This window comes from Anthonomus grandis, chromosome 7, assembly GCF_022605725.1.
Source record: "Anthonomus grandis grandis chromosome 7, icAntGran1.3, whole genome shotgun sequence".
NCBI lineage: Eukaryota > Metazoa > Arthropoda > Insecta > Coleoptera > Curculionidae > Anthonomus > Anthonomus grandis.
The window spans coordinates 31,794,442-31,810,558 of record NC_065552.1 but is presented as its reverse complement, the minus strand read 5'-3'; the positions used below and the strand labels follow the sequence as shown (position 1 = coordinate 31,810,558).

General features: G+C 31.5%; 1 protein-coding gene across 1 annotated transcript in view; it reads right to left on the bottom strand.

Annotated features, from left to right (window-relative positions):
• Positions 1-15,288, bottom strand: part of LOC126738945 (glucose dehydrogenase [FAD, quinone]) — a 44,030-nt gene extending 28,742 nt beyond the window's left edge. Inside the window, exon 1 of the mRNA XM_050444440.1 lies at positions 15,114-15,288. The gene's annotated coding sequence lies outside the window, so the exon portion shown is untranslated. The remainder of the gene's footprint in view (positions 1-15,113) is intronic.
• Positions 15,289-16,117: the final 829 nt, after the last annotated feature.

Here is a 16,117-nt window from a genome sequence, read left to right as displayed (position 1 = left end):
GTAGGACTTTTATTAATTTTTTTTTTGAGAAATTAACTTCTTTTGTAACAGTGCATATGTGGTTAAAATATCGTGGACAAGTTGTGAAACACCTTGTATAATTGAGCTGGGCAAAGTTTAGAAAGACAGGATCAGTTGCAAACGTCAAATGGGCCACGTCAGGGTGTCGCGAAATTACATCTCAATATTTTACCAGCTGCATCGTTATCTAAAAATAAGGTGAAAACTTCATATACAGAAATTTTGAAAAGTGAATCGTTTTCATGTTACAGGGTGTTTTATAATTCCTATTGAAGATGGTTTTTTGTCAATATTTTCGAAACGCCTGGTCGTTATTTATCGAAATTTTTATCGTACAATATATATAACTTTTTGTACTTGTACATAACTTTTTTTCTGGTTACTTTTTAATTTTGTGGATAGTAAAATTAAAAAGAACCAACATTTTTACAAAAAACAGGTACTCTTATCTTATTTCGATAGAAGCGCCCGTTTTTGAAATAATCAGACATAAATGTTTTGCAACCTACTCTCATAAAGTATTTTTGATCACGTTTAATAAAATTAAAAGGTATGTTACAAATCATCAGGTATAAACGTGACATAAGACTATTACAAATACTCAATTTTAAGATCAAAAACTGTTAAAATTTTATTTCAAAATTGTAAATAATTTAGAAAAATTAAAACAATTAAACTTATTAGCTAAGAAAAAAACTGAAAATATCAAACAAAACAAACAAACATTAAAAAATTTCTTGAAACTAGAGGCTTCTAACGAAATAAGACAAGAGTGCCTTTTTATGTAAAAATGTTGATTCTTTTTAATTGTACTATCCAAATAATTAAAAAGTAACTGGAAAAAAAAATTATAACATTTTTATCTTTGCTGACCATTAATTTTAATCGACCTTGTATACATTTTAGCATAAAATGTTATAAAATCAGTTAGTAGGAATAACAGTAGTATACGATAAAAATTTCGAAAAATAACGACCAGGCGTTTCGAAAATATTAACAAAAAACCATCTTCAATAGGAATTATAAAACACCCTGTAACATGAAAACGATTCACTTTTCAAGATTCCTGTATATGAAGTTTTTATCTTATCTTTAGACAAGATGCGGCTGGTAAAATATTGCGATCTAATTTCGGGACACCCTGTATGTGTGTTAAAGGTATCGAAAAGCATTGAACTAAGATTCTAACGCTAAAAAAAGACGTCTATGAATGACAAGGCTGACATTGACATGAATGACAGAAGATTAAAGATACGTTTACATATTACTAGCTACAGAACTATGACAAATCTAACAAATGTATACATCAAGCCGTACCTTTAAAATAAGGTATCACTTGACCCTTAATCCTATTTGGGATTTTGCAATTCAATATTGTAAGCTTACAATTAATGAGAAGCTCACTCTGATTATGAGATTCATTCTCCTGTCACGGGTACTTTGAGCGTATATAAGTATATAATGAGTTAAACCTTGATTCATTTGCTAAAGAGTCGAATTTCTTTAAGTCTCAAATGAAAATAGACCTTTGGCTCTTGCTCAGGAAGCTTATTTTGTTAATATTTTATAAAACTTAAATAATTTAAAATAGAAACAAATATTGACGAACAAGTTATAATCTATAAGTATATGTGTTGTTTATTTTTAGAGACTCCTTCTACTATTTGAGTATCGGAAAACAGAAGATTTCTATGTTTTGAAGGAGGAATAAACACCTTCTTTCGATTTAGCAAACATATTACACTTCAGAGAGTTCTAAATGAAAAACTTTCTGGAATATAAAGTCACTAGAGATAAATTATATTTGCTATATTTTATGATTTATTAAAAATTCCTGCTATTCTTAATTGATGTGACATTTTACAAGTATGCAAGTTTTTCTGAAGCCGAAAATAAGATCACTGAAAAATTGTCATAAAATAGTAAGTTTTGAAATGAAAATCGCCATCTGATTGCGACTACGAAATCATATTTACATAACTTGCTAATCATAGATTATATATGTCAGTTTCTCAAGTAATTATCAGTAGCAACAAAAAATATAATTGCCATATAAATTAAAAGTATGATATTATTCATAGCAATCAGTTTTCAATTTGGGTTACAGGTGTATCACATTATTCATTATAAAATTGAAAACTAATGAGTATTAGTTATCATGCCAAACTGTCGCCGTCTACTATTTAAGTGCCAATCTATATCGGCCTATTTTTTTAAAAAAAAATTTGCATTTTTTTAACGTCTAGCGGTTACAAAATAACAAGAAGACGTGGAACATATATTTTTTTTATAAAATATCAATGTAAATTCTCTCACGATTTCCGAAGTCGAGAGACATCGCGAATAGTTCATGACTCCGTTTTCAAATGTTCTCTTTGGTTCAAGAGGTTTTTGCTCTTATGCCATCTTCTATTTATTTATAACGAGCGTACTACGACTTCATTTTTATCTTTCATCACACTCTTATTTTCAATGGGCCATTATACTAGACATACAATAGCCTTAATATTATTTAAATAGTACTCTTCATCTCATAAGGATGGCACTATTTTTATAGCGTAAACAAAAGGGAGTATTAAGTAATTCATTTTGTCGAAATGAAATGCGAAAGTTTTGCAAAAATTAGACAAATTAATGACATTGATTTCACGTGCGGCGAAGCGTTGAAAATCATAAATTGGCGTCAACTTGACCTCAGTCCAAAAATTCTATTCAAATAAAATTATCCTTGAAAATTTTGGTACATTTGTTCATTTATTTAAAAATAATTACAGGGGAGGGGAAGCCATTTAAAGACTTTCATACGCAAATAACCGTTTTTATCAAAACAATTTTAATTCTTATATCCTACCTTAAGATTGATAATGCGGGAAATAACTCAGTTCTCTAATTACAATTACTAAGTCTCCCTGAACATAAATTAAATTTTAAAAAATAGGTAATCTTCTTAATAAACTTAACGTTTTAAACAGAAATTCAGTGATAAAATTACGCCTAGGTGCATACTCGTCGATTGGCGGACTCAATCATCGAACTTTTGAGTCCTTAAACATTAACAACATACACATAGCGCTGTTGACTGGCCAAACGTAGTGGATATTACCCACCAAGAAGTACCGCAACGTACTTCTCACACTGGAAACATACATAAGTGGACATATGACCATACCATACCACTCCTGATATTCTAGATGTAGCTGTTACAAAAAACTTTGGCTATAAGATTGTGGGAAAGTCAAATGGAATAATAACACGTATTCAGGGCTATGACTTCGTTAAAGGACGACTCTACTTAAACGAACATGCAGGAAAACCGAAGATCATCGTTATACAAATGGCCGTAAACAGAACGTGCATTACCCACTCAATATATTTCTTAGGCTGAATACGTAATATTTGACTTTCCCGATAATCAATTAGAGCGTACAACTGACGAAATTCAATGCATAACATTGTGGTTGAAAATATGAACTCCCTAAGTTTTAATCACTTTAACTCAAACCTTTATGTCGGAACCTCACCCTTTTAATTAACTGAAAAATGTTTAAGCATATACTTGCAAAAGACTACCCAATTCTCTCAAACTCCAAGCTCTATTGAGGTAACAAAAAAATTAGTATATAGTTGAGTTAGTAACCACTAAGATCCCAAACACTCACTCCATAGTCTTCCCGATGAGAATTAAAAGGTAAATAAAAATAAACAGGATTGAATGCAAAAAGACCCAAAGGCAAAAAAGATTGCGAATAATCTTGCAAAAAGAATTAAAAACAGAGTCTTCGACTTCATAAATGAATATTGGGGTCAGGGTCGTCTTTAGCGCCGGGGAAGCCGGCGCGGCCTGCTTCTTGGGGGCGGAAAAATGCTTGACAAGAATTTCGAGATGTTTGCAGTTGCTGAATAATAAATGAAAAAAAATCGTTTTCAATCAATCAAAATTCCTTTTTTCCTATTATTTCTGTAGTAATTATAATTTGATATTTTTTCTTTGCGGCCGAATTGCCACCTAGTAATGCCTCCTGATATTGCCGCTCCATGACCGTGCGCTTCGCATCCCGGCCGGCCATAGAGAAATGAATATTAAATGGCAATTTTCTTCAGTGTATTGAGATGATTTCCAGATTTGACAACGTTATGGCAGAGCACCTTAGACGCATCCAGAGCAATAAAAACTTGAAACGGTTTCCCCACTATTTGGGCCCAATTATTCAAAATGAGATAATCTCGCTAATTTCGGCAGAAATCAATAAAATTATTTTATCTGACATACGAAAAAATACGTATTTTTCAATCATACTGGATGGTACCCCTGATGTTTAAGAAAAAAGAACAATTATCAATCATAATTAGATTTGTGGATGTAATGAATGACTTAAAGAAGATAAGAAAAAGAGAACATTTTTTAGGATTCTGCCAGATTACTGACAGGCGAAGGGATATCAAATTTTGTGACCGAAAAATTAAAGGAATTAAATTTTGATATTTATAAATTGCGAGGACAAAGCTATGACAACGCAGCCAATATGAAAGGCAAAAATAAAGGAGTGCAGCGCCAAATTTTAAATATAAATCCTCGAGCTTTTTATGTGCCCTGCGCTGCACATTCTTTAAACCCTTTGGTAAACGATGCTGCTCATTCGACTTTTCAAACAACAAACTTTTTTGATTTAGTCCAAGAACTATATGTATTTTTCTCTTCTTCCACCAACCGTTGAGATATTTTTAAAAAACATTGTAAAGGACTGACACTAAAAGCTTTATCAGATACTAGGTGGTCAAGTAGAGTAGATGCCCTAGAACCACTCAGGCACTGTTTTGAAGATGCGTGTAACGCTTTGGAAGATTTGAGAGATGCAAGTAAGGATATGTCTGCGAGGAATCAAGCAAAAAATATTTTAGAAAAAATAATAAGTTACAAATTTATATGGTCGCTGGTAATATAGTATAAAATACTTGAAAGGGTCAATGTTGTCAGTAAGATTTTGCAAGATCCAGAACAAAATTTGCCCAGAGTTAAAGAATATTTGACAAATCTTTTGGAATTTTTACAAAGTAACAGATGTGATGAAAAGTTCAACGATCTATTAGATGGAGCAAAGAAAATTGCCCAAGATGTTAAAACGGAAACAGAATTTCCTGTAACCCGAATTCAAAGGAAACGTCAACAATTTAGTTACGAAGTTGCAGACGAAAATCCACCCTTGTCAGGGGAGGTGTGGACACTACTTGCCCCGGGGCGCCTCATACCTTATAGACGGCACTGATTGGGGCAACTTTTTAGAAGAACTTGGCGATCAAAATTTTAAAACTTCTCTTAAGGAAATTTCATTGGTTTGACAGTAAGAAATTTCATCCGAGGAAAACCATCGATCTAACAACCATATCTGACACACCAATTTGATAACTCCGTTGGTCATACTATAGTTCCTAAGATATTTTTGATATGACATGACATACTGAATTGTATATTTGGCGTATTTGTTCCACTAAAGGAAAACCGACACCATATATGCTATATATTGAAATAACTTCTATTCTCTTATGCGTCTCATTACATTAAACTACAAATACGTAACGATTATAAACCATATGTATGGAACTTTGAAAGTAATATATATACTGATCCATCTAGTTTCTGAACCTTTATTCTATACTACGGTTTTCATTGATCTGCACGCACTAGTAAATGCGTTTGCATCATTCGTTAGCTGGATATTTATTATGCTTGTAGCATCTGTTGACGTCAAGCATCCCTTGACTTAGTTAATGCTTCCCAATTGATTTGTTCCGGTAGAAGACTTAAAAGTAAACCGACAGACGTAGAAATAGAAAAAAAAACACTTTATAGTATCATAAAAATTTGTCACTTATTTCAACAGGCACAAAAAAATACTAGTGTCTCTTTAATAAAATATGAAGCATTTTTCAAATAAAATATGATAAGATTCTATAAAATGTCAATATTCAAAGTTAAGTGAATGCAGATAAAGTATATTAGAGAAAATGGCAACAACATTATTGATTGCACCGACACAAAGAATCTTTACCAGTGACGTCGTCAATAAATATTTATTAATAATAGATTATGATTAGATTAGATTAGATTATAGGTACTCTAATAAAAAGCATTTTTATGGAAATTAAATATTTTCTAATTATTATAGATTTCTTAGTAAGTTTTTATTTAGGTTTATTTCTCTAATCCCCTAATCTACGTTTATGATGACGGTTTTCCTTTGATATGATATTATGACAGTATCGGTATTTTCTTGTGAAATAATCGGCTTGAATCGCCTTTTTCCCCTGGTGCGACACAAATAACGCGAATTTTTACCATAGATATATGAGTTTTTACCATAGGCTTAACACAGAACTTCAAAAATGCCGAATGTAAACACAAAGCGGTTTGCCAAGATGACATTTCGCAAAATGACATCAGCTTTGGCGTACGGTGTTGCTATTCCAAATTCTTTAGAAGCCGTTTTAGAAATAAGAATGTTATTACCTTTTGCTTTGAAAATGTTATTTTTGCGCTTAGAATAAGATATATCTACTTCTACTTTTTATTTTTAATCCAAAATCTAACACCAATAAGTTAAATTAATATTATTACATGTGTTAATGTATAGCTGAAAATTTCCTCTTTTGAAAATGTGTGTAAACTTGACAACAGAGAATCGGTAAATATGTTTGTAAACAAAATACCCCACTTGCCCCTCATGTTGAACTGAAACAAATTTGTTGTTTACTAATTCTAGCCTTTCAATGTTCTAAGTTTTGAACTTAATATTATCCATTGTGCCAAGTGAAACGAAAATGTAAAATGCTGAGTCATGAATAAATGAAGCAGAAGATTGATAATATTGATAGTTATAACTATAGATAATGTCATTACTAGCTGATATTCCCTAGAGTCTATAAATACCTATAAAATTACATATGTATGTACATATGTATATTACCTGAATAAGTAACGACTAGTGCACCCATTTAAAATCCGATAATCATTATTTGACCTGACATTTAAGTTTCAATAATTTGACCTCCACCATGGTTCGTATCTACAAATTAATCTTGAACTTTATTCAAGCATCCTTTTGCATTTCAAAATTTGCTAAACGTTTTGGTCACGAAATTCAATTATGTTTGATTGTTTAAACTTATACTGTAAACCTCACCAGGTTTCAAAATCAAATATATCTAATCCACTATTATTATTAAAACTATCAAATTACAAAACATAGAAAGTGATAAATGACCGTTAGAATATGTTTGTTTACCGCGAAACGTTTAGTGGGGAAAATAAAGTAAATTAGTTCAAAAGAACAATAGAAGATACAAAAGAACCAGTAGCAATTAAAAGTGAAATAATTATTCTGCTGAATGAAGATTTTGTGTAACTTTTCGTGTATGTTTAGTAATGGAAGATGAGTGTATTTATTTAGTAATGCTTAATACACCGATTTTAAGACAATACAGTCACGAACTATAAGCTTATAGCTACATAAATAATTTTGTGATGAAAACTTCAAGCATAGAAAGTCAACTATTTTTTACGAGTGGAGCTTTCTCGCAAATTTAACATAATTACGATTTAATTAAAAATTAAGTAATATAAGTACGTGTAAATGCCTTAATTAGGAACCGGTTTCATGACAACGATAAACTTGAACTTTTCGTTTATTATATTTAAGTAAATTATGACCTTTTCCTTTCTAATTTTTTGGTTTTGACGGGTTAACACAATATACGTTTTAATTCGAGATAAGTTGAATATGCAATAAACCTGAATCAGTTATGAAACTGTTAATAAAAGGATAAATTTGAATGAATTGTAAGATTAATATCACATAATATATGCTGTGTATTAAAAGTGATATAGGTTTTTTGATTTGAACAATGAGACAATGTATGTAATTATAATAACAATATTTTCCTATTAGGTTTTAGAAAAAAATAATAATTTATTATAAATGAATGTAATTTTTTTATAAAGGTTGTCAACATAGTTTATTTAAATAATACATAAGCTATACAAGAGCTTCTAAAAGAAGTTTAATGCATTTGCATTATATTTATGCTGGGTGGCCCATCGAAAACGTACCGCAAGGCATTACAGGGTGGGAAAAAACTTTTCGGCAAAATCCAAAAATATGTCAAGTGTGTTTGTCAGGGGGACAAATTTTGACATAAACACCATTTCAAAAAACTCAACTCCCTAAGCTGGGAGTGACACCCTCTAATTTTTTTAAGATGGGACGACGGGTCAAGAGGTACCTCTTTAAAAGGGCGTTGTCATTCCCTATACAACGCTGCTTAGTTTTTAAAAATCGAGTCACTCGTTCAAGAAATATGGACCCTTCAAAATTGAACAATAATGTGTGACGATATCACTAAAATTTATTGAGAGAGTGAGGCTGAACCTGGGTTCACTCTGGAGTGAACATAGAACACATCTTTAAGTCGAAACACTAATTTAATCATTTCAAGTAAACAAACAATAAAGGCTGTTTCACACCAAGATGACGCTCACGCTCCACTCATACGATGCTCAAGGTACGCTCAAGATTCGTGCGTGTTCACACTATGATCACTGATTTTTCCTAATGAAGGTGCATGCTAGTAAACTTAATTCGATAAAATGAATTTTTCCGATGAAGAGTTGTTGTTGATCGCCTTGCTGTTAGATGAAGATGAGCCAAAATCCAAAAGAAAAAGAAAATGGGTACATCCCTCCTTGCAGTACAGATCCACGCAAGGGGAATTTCATACACTATATCCGCAATTAGTTGATGACGAAACTAAGTTCTTCCAGTATTTTAGGATGTTAAAAGAGCGATTCGAAATGTTGCTTTCAATAATTGGTGGTAACCTCAAAAAACAGGATACTAAATTTCGGGCGGCAATCTCACCAAGAGAGAAACTAGCAGTTTGGTTAAGGTAAGTAGATATATTTTTCAATTTTTTTAATAAAAAAAAATAGGTTTTAATATTTAAAGCAGAAACATTTTGTAAATTCAATACTTGGCCATTTTCAATTTAAACCTTCCATTAATTAAATAAAAAATAAGCATGAATTGAAACAGAAAGTGTCCTTTATTTTTAATATTTTAACAAAAGTTTTATATTATAATGAAATATATAAGAAAAAATTAATATTGTTCAGGAGAAAACTGTGAAAAGTAAGTGGAGCAACCAGAATTTGATGAACCAGGGTCGGGTGAAGTGATTGGGGTTAAGACATAACGATTGCTTGTATTTTCCAACTACACCAAGTCTGTTCCAGTTGTTGTATTTTGTACCTGAATACTATGAGAGCTGAGAGCCATGCTGAGGTAAAGAGTGCCGAGATTGTGGCATTGGCATCAAATATTTGGCCTCTATCTGCGATACTGCATTAAATATTTGGCCCCTTATTTGATGCTGATCTATAGGATAGAAGGTTTTCACAGTATTTAACATTGATTCAAAAAAGAGATCCAAGGAATCCTTTTGTGACGTATTGTCCGCACTTCCTTTTTTTTCAATTAAATATTTCATTAAGGTTGAGGAAGCTGTCTCTTGTGGGTTCTTAGATCTAATAAATCTTGGTTTAGATTGTCTGTGGTCCAGAGATCGCTTGTAAGATCCAGATGTTGGTTGAGATTCCATATTGAGAGTGAGGTGGTGCCCTCTGCAAGGTATAACGAATCCGTGAACGGATTTCAATTTCTCGTTCCAAAAAACCCCCTCACACCAAATTTTAATTTAATATCTTACGAAACACTCGACTTACTTCAAAAAAATATTGAATACCGAGCACCCAATTAAAAAATGGCATAACGAAAGTTGCATTATTTTGGTCCACCCTATATGTGGCTGGCAGATTGGCCTCCTTTTTCCGGACACCCTGTATATATACAGACAAAAGACTGCAGATGCATCCACCGATAGACTTTATATAAATATTTCATTATTTTTTAATGAATGTGCTCCAATACTTTACTCCAAACTTACCTTGTATTGCTCGCAGTTTGTTTTACCTACCTTGTTCCCAATTATTAGAAATTAGAATATTATAGATTTTATAAATATAGTTGTTTGCATACGATTTACTTGCTAAGCTTGTAAGATTTGAACTGCAATACTATTTAAAAAAATATGTTTGAATAAATAATATTTTAACGAGTTAAAAGTATAGTGATAACTCTTCTATAACTTATTCTAAGCAATGCTTGTATGTAAATTAGCCGGAAATAATTCTAGATAGATTAAACCTGCTCGTAACTAATTGCTCCTATAACATGTTATTATCAAATTTGAAATGCCCTCTTATATCAATGAAAATTTGTGGTACAACAAATTAAGGTGTAATTTATTTTGGGTCAATATCATGACGAATTGTTTTTTTATAAAAAGAATTGAATTGTTTTTGAAAAATGAACGGATATAACAAAAATTAAACCGGCGCTTCCCTATGCTAGTAAATGATTATGCAAATGTATTACCTAACTCAGCATTTACTGCAATTCTAGGTCATGTGTGTATGAAACTGTGTAGTAAAAGTTCATTTTGCCACTCATTAAAGAAATATGACAATAGAACAGGTAGATAATCTTCCTAAGTCAGTGATTTGTTTTTTGCGAAAGACTCCTAATTGAAGATAAAGCGATAATTAATAATTCACGTGTCAGAATAAGAATTGTAGTTACGTAAACAATTAAAGGAAACATCTTAATCAAAATTCAATGAGGTATAACCTAGGTAGTAAAAAAAACCATTGTCTTTGATTTTTGAACCTCTTTTTACAATCGAGGCAATTGATGACTACATAGATGATCATCAACGTGTTCCTTTAATTATTTCAAAATAAATCGTGAGAGATCATCATCATTCAATAGAAGGTCATGATGGGATTTTAAGGTCAGAAAGTATAAAAATCTTTATTGCTTAGCTTGAATCGGTTTTTTTTTTCAGTTAAAACGATTTTTTTGTTTTAGAAATAAAAATTGAAATTTTATTTTCTTAAAAAAAAACATGAATAAATGAAAAAAGATGATGAAAAAAGAAAGAATTACCGATTTTTTAGGTATACATGTATGTATCAGTAGATGTATCAGAGATCTAATTTTGTACTATTTTATTTTCTCTTAAAAAGTAATAAAGTACATTTACTACAATTTCATAAATCGCAACTTGAAGAAACACTTAATGTCTCTCTACTAAAACTAAATTCCTCGTGGAAAAAGTGAGCGATATAGCCTCACAAATGTAGAATATAAACTTTTGTGTATTACCACATATTATCATTAGCATAGAAAAGTTCTCAAAGTCAATATTCAACAATAAAATCCAAATAGAATCATCTTTATATAAGATCTACTGTGAACCTACTACTAAACGTTTACTACGATCCTCTCCCATCATAGAGACCTTGCTCTCTTAAAGGATTTTCTAAGGTTGGACCTGGTTACTGCAATTATTAAGGCACTACGTTAACAAGACCAATATCGTAAACTTTACAATGAAAATAAATTTAATGTCAGCTAATGGTGAGTTAAATAGCACCAATGATGCAAACAAATTTCTTAACCAATTAACTCTGACATGACTTAGGTCTTGGGATTATATGATGGTGAGAACGATATGGAAAAGTCCCAACTCGGCAAGTCACTGGACAGGTCTATAGAATGATTATGGGCTAAAGTAGCTCAACTGCCTGTAAAAGAAAAATTTAATAATTTCATCCAGACAATTGAAGTTATTAAAGAAGAAGAAGAAGACTTATGAGCTGAAATAGCTCAACTGCCTGTCAACGAAAAATTTAAAAATTTCTTCCAGGCAGTTGAAGTCTTTAAAGTAGAAGAGGATAAATTATGGGCTGAAGTAGCATAACTGCCTGTAAAAGAAAGATTCAATAATTTCATTTAGTTAAAGAGGAAGAAGAAGAAGAAGATTTATAGATTCTGTCTATATAGTTTTCGGCTAATGTTTTATAATGATGACATTGTCCCTTCTAGGAATATGTATTTTTATCAACGGATGTTTGTTCTTCAGGAAAAGTCAGAGTTCTGGGATATTTCTGTAGTTTGGTTCATGTAGAACTGGATGGTATTTTGGTACTGGAGACAGTAAACTTAATGTTTAGTACCGGTAAAATATTCCCCCTTCTCTTCATTCAATATGATCAGAAGATCTCACTTTATTAATTCCATCATCTAGCTTAACCAAGTTTTTACAATTCTTAGAAAATATTTAATCATTTGCTTTTACGTACGTTATGTAGCTTAGATTATTATATACCAATTAAGATAGAGAAGAACATATCTTCAATTATTTTCAAGAAAATTGATCTATTTATGGCTAAGTTTGATAATTATAGTGATATATTACTTTTAGTTTACTATACCAATATATTATAATTTATATTATTGTTGTATATTACTTATTTACTATTTGGTTCATTCTGTCGAAAGATTTAGGACTTTTATTCGTTTCTATGAAATTTTTCTATAACCCTGTATATTATTACGGAAATTGTCAACGATTTGTATCTGGATTCTGGTATGGTATATAACTCATAGTAAGGTTAATTGTATTAAATATTAATAAATAATATATTATATATAGGTGTTAATAAAAAAAAAGAATATTCTTAAGTTCAAGTTCATAAAAATTCATGTATTTCAATTTCTCAATAGGTTTTAAATTTATATAATTAAATATAAATTGCTTGCTCATAATTGGCTTGCTCATATCATCTACATCACGAAAATACCGGGTTATATTGGGATTCGAGCAGAACTAAGGGAATGAGAGCACTTTGAAAATTAGGAAAATGTCATTTTTTGACCTCGTTTTTGTGCCCAAAAATGGGTCCTAAAAATGCAAAATCTCGGCTAATATTAGAGCTACGACCTTGCGGATGATCTCGTTGGATTTAGAAGGACAAAACTAAGTCAAAACCGTTGGAATTTTCCCGATAGTCGAGATATTGACCTCCAAAGTTTGGGATTTTTCATTTTTCTGGTATACCCCCCCGTATCGAATTTTTTCACTAAAAATTGATTTTTTTTCAAATTTGAACTAACTATACCAGCGGCTTGCTCATATCACCTACATCACGAAAATACTGGGTTATAACGGGATTCGAGCAGAACTAAGGGAATGAGAGCACTTTGAAAATTAGGAAAATATCATTTTTTGACCTCGTTTTTGTGCCCAAAAATAAGTCCTAAAAATGCAAAATCTCGGATAATATTAGAGCTACGACCTTGCGGATGGTCTCGTTGGGTTTAGAAGGACAAAACTAAGTCAAAACCGTTAAAATTTTCCCGATAGTGGTTATAAAAGCCGAGATATTGACCTCCAAAGTTTGGGATTTTTCATTTTTCTGGTATACCCCCCCCGTATCGAATTTTTTCACTAAAAATTGATTTTTTTCAAATTCGAACTAACTATACCAGCGGCTTGCTCATATCACCTACATCACGAAAATACCGGGTTATATTGGGATTCGAGGAGAACTAAGGGAATGAGAGCACTTTGAAAATTAGGAAAATGTAATTTTTTGACCTCGTTCTTGTGCCCAAAAATGGGTCCTAAAAATGCAAAATCTCGGCTTATATTAAAGCTACGACCTTGCGGATGGTCTCGTTGGATTTAGAAGGACAAAACTAAGTCAAAACCGTTGGAATTTTCCCGATAGTGCTTATAGAAGCCGAGATATTGACCTCCAAAGTTTGGGATTTTTCATTTTTCTGGTATACCCCCCCGTATCGAATTTTTTTACTAAAAATTCAATTTTTTTTCAGATTTGAGCCGAACTAAAGGAATAAGAGCACTTTGAAAATTCGGAAAAAGTCATCTTGCTCTTTTTCGTATATCTTCTGTTAACTACTGGATTATATGAAAATATTTGATTGAAATATTGAACAGAAAGCCAATAGCTCTTACACACATCAATTTCGAAGTATGTTCTTTTAACGCGACCTGAGAAAAGAGAAATGCAAATTTCTTTTAAAATATTCAAAAAAAAAAAGATTCCCCATAAATAAATATGGTTCAATACTGTATAAAGCACCCTTACTTCTGAATTTCTGCATGTTCTGCCTTCTTATTTTCCATCCTTTTGGAATTTTGTCACCCATTTTACGTAGAGATTTATTATGCACATTCAAAAACTCAAAAGGCAACGCCCATTTTTCAAATGTCTAATGCCACAAACCTACTATTTGATATTAATATGTTTTAGGATTTATTTGGGATTAGTTTTAAAAAATCATATTTATTGCAGAATTCTTTTACTCTTTTTTTTGTGGTCACCTCATTACATCAATGGGTTGTCTGGGATGAGGAGCCTTATTTGTAATCTGTCTAATCTATATTATTAGTTATTAGAAATCAATTGTAATCATTTAATGAACTCCGTGTCTGCAGATTGTATAAATAAATAAATAAATTAAAATTAATAAACTCATCACAACAATTCATTTCCTAATAAATGGATGAAAAGAGGCCTAGTTGGCCGGCCACCATGGTCTTCATACTTGTCTCTGGGCTATTATCTTTGGTACATGAAGAGTTCGATCTATGCACAAGTGTCCCAAACCAAATATAAGTTAAGAAATAAAATTATGACTGTTAATATCTGAGCTAGCACAATTTTCTGGGAAGAGTGCATTAGTCCATGATAAAAAGAGCTAGAAAATGTAGGTAGGCAGAGGAAAGTTACAATAAATAATAACTTTAAGTAACTAATAATTTCTATTTTGTAAACATATTTAATTAATTAAATTATGATAATTTATTTGTTTAATTAAATAAAAGTGACTGATAAATTTTTAATAAATTGTTTTGCTTTTAAAAACCGTAATTTTTTGTTAAATTTGATATAAAGTTTTAGATTTTTTCTTAGGTAAATAAAATAACTATACTTTTTTCCCAGCATTGGCTAAGCAATATTTATTTATTTCGAAGAATATAAAATTGATTGTTCTAATAATTAATTTTATAACGAATGCACTAAATTAAAATTGAACCGGCAAATTACAAAACAAGACACTAGTACTAAAGTAGCGCGAAACCGCAGTGCATTTTAAAAGTCCACTTACCTAACAATTGGAACTTAATAAAACTACCACCCACAAAACCATAAAACAGTAAACTCGTGCAATTTATTATAAACAAAAACAAACAGACGCGAAACTGTACAAAAAAATAATTACGAACCGCGGTTCTTGTAAAATAGTACTGCCGCTTATGGTACTTTTATCGTATAAACTGGTATAACTCTCTTCGTTTAACCAGGCATGGTTCTTGATGGTGATTTACTGTGGTAATGGTTAAGTGCATGGTAGGGGAGGAAGGATGTTTTGGACCATTTGAGAAAAAAATTGTTTTGATGTATCAATTAATATATTATGCTTCTTTTACGCAGTTTTACACAGCTTTTCAATTTACGCGTCAAGACATTTCATGTAGCATAATTTCTATTAGCCTTTTTAAGGAGACTGGAAAATTGCACTTTAAAAGAAACGACAACTTTATGAGAGTTATCCAGACTAGAGAGTACCACTCTTATTCATAATTTATGTAAGGGATCTTCAGGTATTTAATGCCTATTACAATATTAATACTAGGATTTTCTATTCCTTTTTCTAAAATACTTCGATTCATTTACATCGTTTTCTGTTTTTTTTCCCGAAATGCAGTGGCTGGCATGTCGTATATAAAATTACCTTAAATTAACCCTTTGTGTGCTAGTGTGCCTGCGGTGAGGACACTTACAAATTAATTTTTACTGACGGTCCTGGTGTGCTTACAGCGAAGATATCAATGATGACGTATGCGGAAGCGTGTCGCTCCTCTAAATTTAAGCGCCAACAAGAGTCGAGTATTATTTGGACAGTTTGCATATTAATGTTCGCACGTGGTATTGTTGTGGTAACAAGTTTCCCTGTTTTTTGGTTGTTAGAGCAGTTTTTGGGACCATGGGTGGTAAGATTTGCTTTTATAAATATATATTTGCTCTTATAAATCTCAACTTCAATGACCTGTATGATTATTTGGAAAACATTCCTTGTGACAACATTAGCGAGTTAGGAGATGTTAGTGA